We start from the raw sequence: 7,356 nt of genomic DNA on the forward strand, positions 1-7,356 counted from the left end.
CCAATATGGCGAAATATATAAACATTCATAATACAATCTTGGATTTGCCTCACACCTCTCCTTGCAAGAGTTTGAAGTATGAAGCCTTATCTTATTAAATTGCAGTCATCTGCTCTTGAAAGATTTTCTACTGATGGGCCTACATTAATAAAGTGTAATTGTTTCTTGATTTTATGATTCCAACCATATACACTTCTGGGATGTTGATGCTGTCTATATTTTCTACCCTCACTTTCACCAGCACTTTGATTTGTTTTGATTATTGAAGGCAACTCATTTCTCTCTTGCCTCTGTTTCTATTTGCATGGAAATCAAGAAAGAGAGCCTTGAGGGGTTTACAGTAAAGGCATTTAATCTTGGTGCTTGCAGACTCACAGGAGTCACTTTGAGAAAATGATTATAATTCCTCTCCTTGAGTTTCCTCACTTTCTCTTTGCTCTTAAACTTCTACCTATCTTAAATTTATCACAAAATGACCCACGGGAGTTTCTATTCCTCACGTATTGAAGGGAGTGGAAATTCTTGCTCTATAAATTCATTTTACTCTCATATAAACTACGGCTAAATTTGTAAATAAAAATACCCTAGATCCAACATTGGCTTTCAAAAATGAATTTCTACTACCCAGCACTTTCAGAGATTTGAGTGTTGCATGAGAAAATTGGTCTGCTTACTCACTGAAACATTAGGGCCCCTGAGTTAATTATTTTGTACCAAAGGGTATTGTGAAGGGGTTTTAGAATTGCTTCATTGATTTTAGCCAATATGAATTTTCTACAAAAAGCTCAATAAGTATCTAGAAACTGGAGATCTGAATCAGGTTGGGAAATTACAATTTGATGCTCTTGTAAACAGAGCAGATTTTTGGATTTTCCCCTTGAATGAGAAACACATATGAGGAGAATCTAGTCTGAGCTACTTAAAATACAATTCCATGTGGTCTGGAGAACACAGCCACCACAATTTAGTTAGCTCATTAATCTTATTCAGGTAAAAACCGGCAGACGTGAGTCACTCAAAATAGATTTTACTTAGTTGCCAAACAAGTATCACTGGATATTTACCCAACTAAATTAAACATGCATTCATTATTACTAATATATAAGTCCAAGAGCATGGCTTCAGGATCATAAATTTATAGAAATTAATATACTAAGATAAGTAAATAAATGAGAAAATCATATTATTCGGGGCTTCTGTTTTGAACTCTTCAAGTACCAACAATCAACTGGTCTCAAGGCAAAAAATAGAAAACAAGATACATTAGCAACAAAGGACTTGCCCATCACAATAGTTTATAGTCGCCTCGGTAAGGCAGGAAGACGTATACAGGAAGACACATATAGTTAGCAAATTGGCTACTTTGGCGTCTTACACTGGTTCTTTGAAACACAAAGTGGGCAAATTATAGAATTGACAAACTGATGAATGGCCACTGACAATAAATTATTTTAAAAAGCATTTTTATTACACATGTGTCACGTATGGGGATCCATACTACATGTTAGGGAAGATAGATTAATAAGAACAGGAAATTAATAATCAAAGTCACCACAAATAACTCATCTAAGGTTAAAGGGAACTGCTCAGCATGACATCGATATGCAAATTTTATGACAGGGCCCCCAACAGGGTACTGAAGTAGTGAGGACCAAGTGTATAGGAATCTGAGAGGAGACCATACATATACAGTTGGATGAAAAGGTCAGTTTTAGACTTCAATCCAAGAATAGCAAGTTGGTGCTAAAGAACTCTGCCAGAAATTGAATTAAGCATAATAATAAGTATTCAACTCTGGCAAGAACGTGGTGAGACCAATACAATCCTAAGTGATAGTGGAAATGTAAATCCATGAAAAAATACAATGTCAAAAATACTTCAGGAAAGCAATTTAGCAACGTATTTGAAAATTCTTAACAGAGTTCATATTCTTGACTCAGTAATTCTTCTGCTAAGAATGTATTTTCATAAAATAATCTGAAATGGTCAAAGACTTTATGTATAAAACTATTTTATGTCATCATAGTATTATTTATAATATGGGAAAATTGGAGACAATTTTGAATAAACAGTGGTTAAATAAATTATGGCATATCATTTATTAAAATGTGATGAGATTACTAAGTAACACACACTTAAGAAAGAATCAATAAAATAAAAATGCTCAAAATATATCATTAAACAAAAAAGAAACAATACAAAACTGTATATTTAGTGTGATCCCAATTTTGTACAACATACCCTGGGAAAATATATCAAAATGTTAAAGAATATTTTCTTAGATCGAATTTTTAGAGACAGATTTTGCCTGCACAAAGTTTATTGGGGAGTGCTCTCAGTTATATCTGCATGGAAGTGACGGAAGCAAGATTAGATAGAGAAGCTGACTGTGGTGGCATGGGTGCTTCTAAAAACCTCAGGAGGTGTCCTGAAACTGGAAAGACCCTCAGAGTTATTCTAAATTTAGGCAATGGAGCCAGAATTTTGTATAACTGCATCAACCAGACATTGACTGGGGCTACCCCCAGAAGGGAATGTTACTTTGAGAAGGCAATGGCCACCTGGGAAAAATTTCTAGCAAGGGGCAAAACTTTCAGCTATGAGGAGCCATATTCCCAATAACTGAGACATGACTACATAGCCCTGAAGAAAGGATCAGGGCCGATGACCATAGAATCTATTACAAATGATCATTTCTAATAGGGAAACCAATGATCTCTATCTTCGTTGTACAATCAAAAAATGATCATTAAATCTTAATAAAAAGATATTAAAATATCAGGCCATTTGGAACTCTTGTTTGAATTTCCTTAATTCTATAAAAGCAGGGGGTAAAAGAAATCAGAGTTGGCTCAGTTGTCTTTACCAGACATTATTTGCTTAGTGACAGGAATTGCTTCTTTTTCATAATGACAAGAACGACACTTGATGGAATATAAAAATGAGATTGTGATATGGTCTTATGTTCTTAATCACTAAATCTTAGTTTTAGATATCATTATAAAGCTTTTACCTGAGATTCAGCTATTGAATACCCATTTAAGATTACAGCCTTGACCATGAAGAACAAATGAATTGGAGATGATTTTGAAAAGTGAATTTGAGGTATCCTCCTGCTCAACTGTACGCCTCGAACACCTCAACCTCAAGCCCTCCTGTCTGATATTTTCCACAAGTATTTGTGCCTCAATCAGTATCACCCTTCACTAAGCTTTTATGGCATTTAGGTCACAAGCTACAGTAGCCAGCACTGGAAATAGACCGGTTGTCTGTCTGACACACCAGGCCGGGAATTGGGAAGATGAATAAAGGATGATTAACACTCATCCTTTCACTCTCCCTGTTTTTGCTAAGGATGAGCTGTGGCTGAGAATACACAGTATATTGCCTGCTAACGTTAGCTATTACAAATTTTTTATTATTCAAATGGGAAACAATGAAAAATTCTGAATTAGCAATGTGAATAAGAGTCGCCACTATATAATGGTGACTCTTTCCTATTTTCCTGAGACAATAACCGTGTCCTTGTTAAAAGAGTGTGCAATGACACTGATGAGGGCGGGCAGAGAGCCCAATCCAGGACAGCATGTCAGAAGCTCTAGGATAGATGGCAGTGTGATATAGCTCTCTTTCCAGATCTCAACCAAGCTCTCTTTTGACTATTTCTAACAAGTAACAACAATTGAAGATAAAAAAATAGCACATCTGAAAATTATTTTTGATTCTCACAGTGATTTTTTTTCTCTCTCAGTGTTCCTAAAGGCAATGTTCTATGTATGGACAGGTGTCTCTTGGTCTCATCTCCTACTACAGGGAGGAAACTCTCAGCCCCAGCATAGCTGATATGCCTTCTTCTCCTCCCAACTAGAGGAAGGTGAATATCCTGTAGCAGCTGGGCCCAAACTCTGAGGGTGAACAGCTGGTCTACACAGACGAGTATCTGTGACCTCATGTGATACCTTCTCTTTCCTCGATGGGACTAAATGCTGCCTGAGCAGGATTTCTTTTTCTAAAAAATCATCCATCAAACACAGTATGATTAACCTTGAAGAACTGTTCTTCTTAGTTTTCACTTTTATTCATTATTTAGATGGAGTTTTGAGCCTGTTCTTCCTGGGGAGAACGTGATGCTGTATTGTGACATATGGAGTGATCTTTTCCAAAATGTCACCCACTTGAAATTTTCAATATTCTCAAGCCCTTCTTTTAATGTGGAATGGTAACCAAGGGACCTTCTACGAAGAACAAAATATCAACTTGATAGTCCTGATTCTTCCTACAAGGTAATATAGAAGAGGTAGAGGAATCAGATGACTGAAAGTTCACCCACAAGACTCCAGATAATCTTGCAGAGCCTTGTTAAGTAAAACTCATTTGGGAAGATTTGGCACCAGATGCAGCTGGGTATTATGTTCTTAATTTGATTTCTGACATGGTTTGCCCATGATATTTGAGACATTTTTGCATGTTCAAACAAGCTAAGGCAGCCTGGGGCCAAAACAATTTTAAAGAAGTGATTTCAGTTGAAGGACAATCTAATTCTGGGCAAATCTAAATGTCATAGGCTGGATTTACAAGCTTCTAAAATATATAATAAAAAAATTCAGTCGCTATTGGCTGTTTGCTATTTTTCAGTTAAACGTTTTTTTTTAAAATGAAATTTTGGATGCAGTCTACTTAGTTGACTTAATATTTGGTAGATATAAATTGAGAAATATAGTAATGCCCGGTAGATGGCAGATCCAAAAAGCGAATTTTGGTGAATGGAAGACATTGATCTAATACTAAGTAGTTTTAGGAGCCAAATAAATAAAGTATTTATGAAACAGATCATTAAAGATGCCAGCTACAGGAAACTATAGCTAACTCTTGAGCAACATGAATTTGAATTGCATGGGTCTACTTATGTGTGGATTTTTTTTAGACAAATCCATTACAGTATTCTAAATGAATTTTCTCTTTCTTGTGATTTTCTCATTAACATTTTTTCCTCTAGCTTATGTTATTGTAAGTATTGTGTATAGTATATGATACATACACATGCAAAATATGTGTTAAACAACTGTTTATGTTATCGGTAAGGTTTCCGGTTAGCAGTAGGCTGTTCGTAGTCAAAAGTTATATGTGGATTTTTGACTGTGTAGAGAGTCGGAGCCCCTACTCCTCACATTGTTCAAGGATTAACTGTAATGTTATTATTTTTAGAGAGGGAGAGAGGAAGAGCAGAGGGAGAGAGAGAATCTTAAGCACTCTGGGCTTGGAGCCCACTTCAGGTCTCAACCTCGGGACCCTGAGATCATGACCCGAGCAGAAATCAAGTTTAACAGACTGAATCATCCAGGTGCCCAGATCAACTGCATTTTTAATTCAAATTAAATGATAGTAGTGTTGGTCAAAAGATTCAGTTCTATGGGAAACTGGGCTAAAAATAGGACACACAACTTGATTCTACATCCTGGCCTCCCTTGCATTCTGGTATGGCCATAACTCAGGTTTGATAATGAATATTAACATAAATACTATGCACACTGGTCTTGCTCATAAAACCTGTGTAATTCTTCACATTCTTTCCCCTTCTGCCTCCCCAAGATGGAAATCATAGCGACCTTGGAGGCCACTTGTGAAAGATTCTAGAACCACAACATAGAAGGACCTGGATCTTGGGAGCACTACGTGGAGAAGGACTTCCCACCAATCAGTCATATGGATTTTATGTGGGAAATACTCTATTTTCAGTCACTAAGAGCTATGAGTTTATTCTTTATAGTAGCTCACATTATCATTCATATACATATATATGTGTATGTGTGTGTGTATGTATATATATATATATATATATATATATATATATATATAAATTAACCCATTTATTATAGCCTAGCAATGTTCCAAATGGCAGAGCTTCTACTGGTCTTTCAACTCCTCTGTCTTCTGATGGCTGACTTTGCTGTGACAGCAGAAGTGGTGTTGTAGGTCCAGGCGCCACCAGCCACAGTCTTCATGCAAGGAGCCACAGTGCCAGATGCCCACTGCTCGCCTTTTCATCTTGGTCTTGCCACAGAAGGAGCAGGTGTACTTGGCGTGCTAGCTAATCTCAATCTTCTTCACCATCTTCCTGAGGGAGGCCCCATAATGGGTCCCATATTTACCCACAATTCTGACCTTCTTGGTGCATTCGGCCATGTTGCCGCCAACCAGGTCTGAGCCCAGAGAGGAAGAAGTAGCTCACATTATCTTAATGAATATGTCCAGTTTTTCCCTGACCTTAATCAAATTACTTAACTTCACTATGCTTCAATTATTTCCTCAATAAAATAGGAATATTACTCATAAGTATCTCAAAGAGTTGTTGGTAGAATATGTGTAAAGTACTTCCACAGGCCAGCTGTGTTGTAAGCTCCCAGCTTACAGTGTGGCCCATCTAAATATTGACATTACATCGAGTCTTGTTTTAAACCTGAAATGTTTCAAATTCCCACAAATTCTTGCCAACTAGGAAATGTGGATGGCATTTGCCTTTAGTGTCCGTGAATTGTTATGGAGGGTATTACTTTTAACCCAGACGGATCACTCCAGCAGCAGGACCTAGAGCAGTACGGTGAGACCAAATTTTTGCTTCTGTGTCTCTGTAATTAGGTCTAAGATGAATCATCACTGAGACCTTGCAAAGCAGCCTGGTCCTGACTTTTGTGATGGTGAGGGAAGATTCTAGAACATTAGTGATGTTTAATAATTTAAATGTAGATGTTGCATGTGCTGTCAGTGCAATCAATTAGCTGAATTTACTTTTTCTCACAAGAAATGTTACGATGCCACAACAATGATGAATATCTTTGCCCTCTTAGCTCTTGCATAAAAGGTCTATTTTACTAGTAATTTTTTCTCCTTTCATAAAAGCAGAGGTTTCCTTCTGCAGAAAACTGCATTTAAGTTATCCATTGAACATTACAGACTGACCAATTCGTTATCTAAAATATATGATTGAATTTCATCATTTTACGAGTGAGTTCATTATCTGCCTGCTGCTCAATCTCAGCGATAAAAATAGTACAAAGAAGATGTGTTGAAATAGAACACAGTATTTTTTCTGTTCTTCAGAAGCACTCTGGGAAAAATCATTCCATCAGTCCTCCAACATTTACACAGCAAAGAGTTATTATTCCACAATCAATTAAAGGTATAGTCAAGCTTTAAGGTAGATAGAGAATAGCTCCAGAAACTATCTAGGTCACCAAAACTGTATTATTAAAGGGGATGTATAAAAAATAAGGTCATGTACCAAATACTGCAATAATTTTATTGTGTTTGTCTAAAACTGTGGGTGGGTATGTGTTTGTTTTGAGAATCAAAGACTTT

At 36.6% G+C, this 7,356-nt stretch overlaps 1 pseudogene; it reads right to left on the minus strand.

Moving 5' to 3' along the window:
* Positions 1–5,904: 5,904 nt before the first annotated feature.
* Positions 5,905–6,183, minus strand: LOC129522714 (60S ribosomal protein L37a-like; annotated as a pseudogene).
* Between the last annotated feature and the right edge of the window lie 1,173 nt (positions 6,184–7,356).

The sequence above is a fragment of the Nyctereutes procyonoides genome, unplaced genomic scaffold (assembly GCF_905146905.1).
Source record: "Nyctereutes procyonoides isolate TBG_1078 unplaced genomic scaffold, NYPRO_anot_genome, whole genome shotgun sequence".
Classification (NCBI taxonomy): Eukaryota; Metazoa; Chordata; class Mammalia; order Carnivora; family Canidae; genus Nyctereutes; species Nyctereutes procyonoides.